Here is a 2500-nt window from a genome sequence, read left to right on the forward strand (position 1 = left end):
AGATGGCCAAGTTTTGCCCCGTTTTTGCCCCTTTTGCCCCGTTTTTGCCTCCTTTTGGGCTGTTCTTTGCTAGATTGGGCTTTCGTATAGCATGGACGGTGCTGCTTCTCGCTTCGCTCGCTGTTCGCCGCTCGCCGCTCGCTCGCGCAGCCAAAAATGGCCAGTTTTGGCCCGTTTTTGGGCTGTTTTGGCCTGTTTTTGGTCTGTTCTGGCGTGGCGCGGTGACCGTCGTGAGCGGAGCAAAACGTCAGCCATCTCAGCACCTTGGAACCCCCCGGGTGGCACAGGGCTGGATGGGGCTTTCGTATAGCAGGGACGGTGCTGCCTCACGCTTCGCTCGCTGTTCGCCGCTCGCCGCTCGCTCGCGCAACCTAAAATGGCCAGTTTTGGCCCGTTTTTGGGCTGTTTTGGCCTGTTTTTGGTCCGTTCTTGCGTGGCACGGCGACCGTCGTGAGCGGAGCAAAACGTCAGCCATCTCAGCACCCTGGAACCCCCCGGGTGGCACAGGGCTGGATGGGGCTTTCGTATAGCAGGGACGGTGCTGCCTCTCGCTTCGCTCGCTGTTCGCCGCTCACCGCTCGCTCGCTCAGCCAAAAATGGCCAGTTTTGGCCCGTTTTTGGGCTGTTTTGGCCTGTTTTTGGTCCGTTCTTGCATGGCGCGGTGACCGTCGTGAGCGGAGCAAAACGTCAGCCATCTCAGCACCCTGGAACCCCCCGGGTGGCACAGGGCTGGATGGGGCTTTCGTATAGCAGGGACGGTGCTGCCTCACGCTTCGCTCGCTGTTCGCCGCTCGCCGCTCGCTCGCGCAGCCAAAAATGACCAGTTTTGGCCCGTTTTTGGGCTGTTTTGGCCTGTTTATGGTCCGTTCTTGCGTGGTGCGGTGACCGTCGTGAGCGGAGCAAAACGTCAGCCATCTCAGCACCCTGGAACCCCCCGGGTGGCACAGGGCTGGATGGGGCTTTCGTATATAGCAGGGACGGTGCTGCCTCTCGCTTCGCTCGCTGTCCGCCGCTCGCCGCTCGCTCGCGCAGCCAAAAATGGCCAGTTTTGGCCCGTTTTTGGGCCGTTTTGGCCAGTTTTTGGCCTGTTCTTGCATTGCGCGGTGACCGTCGAGAGCGGAGCAAAACGTCAGCCATCTCAGCACCCTGGAACCCCCCGGGTGGCACAGGGCTGGATGGGGCTTTCGTATAGCAGGGACGGTGCTGCCTCTCGCTTCGCTCGCTGTCCGCCGCTCGCCGCTCGCTCGTGCAGCCAAAAATGGCCAGTTTTGGCCCGTTTTTGGGCCGTTTTGGCCAGTTTTTGGCCTGTTCTTGCATTGCGCGGTGACCGTCGAGAGCGGAGCAAAACGTCAGCCATCTCAGCACCCTGGAACCCCCCGGGTGGCACAGGGCTGGATGGGGCTTTCGTATAGCAGGGACGGTGCTGCCTCTCGCTTCGCTCGCTGTCCGCCGCTCGCCGCTCGCTCGTGCAGCCAAAAATGGCCAGTTTTGGCCCGTTTTTGGGCCGTTTTGGCCAGTTTTTGGCCTGTTCTTGCATTGCGCGGTGACCGTCGAGAGCGGAGCAAAACGTCAGCCATCTCAGCACCCTGGAACCCCCCGGGTGGCACAGGGCTGGATGGGGCTTTCGTATAGCAGGGACGGTGCTGCCTCTCGCTTCGCTCGCTGTCCGCCGCTCGCCGCTCGCTCGTGCAGCCAAAAATGGCCAGTTTTGGCCCGTTTTTGGGCCGTTTTGGCCAGTTTTTGGCCTGTTCTTGCATTGCGCGGTGACCGTCGAGAGCGGAGCAAAACGTCAGCCATCTCAGCACCCTGGAACCCCCCGGGTGGCACAGGGCTGGATGGGGCTTTCGTATAGCAGGGACGGTGCTGCCTCTCGCTTCGCTCGCTGTCCGCCGCTCGCCGCTCGCTCGTGCAGCCAAAAATGGCCAGTTTTGGCCCGTTTTTGGGCCGTTTTGGCCAGTTTTTGGCCTGTTCTTGCATTGCGCGGTGACCGTCGAGAGCGGAGCAAAACGTCAGCCATCTCAGCACCCTGGAACCCCCCGGGTGGCACAGGGCTGGATGGGGCTTTCGTATAGCAGGGACGGTGCTGCCTCTCGCTTCGCTCGCTGTCCGCCGCTCGCCGCTCGCTCGCGCAGCCAAAAATGGCCAGTTTTGGCCCGTTTTTGGGCCGTTTTGGCCAGTTTTTGGCCTGTTCTTGCATTGCGCGGTGACCGTCGAGAGCGGAGCAAAACGTCAGCCATCTCAGCACCCTGGAACCCCCCGGGTGGCACAGGGCTGGATGGGGCTTTCGTATAGCAGGGACGGTGCTGCCTCTCGCTTCGCTCGCTGTCCGCCGCTCGCCGCTCGCGCAGCCAAAAATGGCCAGTTTTGGCCCGTTTTTGGGCCGTTTTGGCCAGTTTTTGGCCTGTTCTTGCATTGCGCGGTGACCGTCGAGAGCGGAGCAAAACGTCAGCCATCTCAGCACCCTGGAACCCCCCGGGTGGCACAGGGCTGGATGGGGCTT

This window comes from Musa acuminata, unplaced genomic scaffold (genome assembly GCF_036884655.1).
Source record: "Musa acuminata AAA Group cultivar baxijiao unplaced genomic scaffold, Cavendish_Baxijiao_AAA HiC_scaffold_557, whole genome shotgun sequence".
Taxonomy (NCBI): Eukaryota; Viridiplantae; Streptophyta; class Magnoliopsida; order Zingiberales; family Musaceae; genus Musa; species Musa acuminata.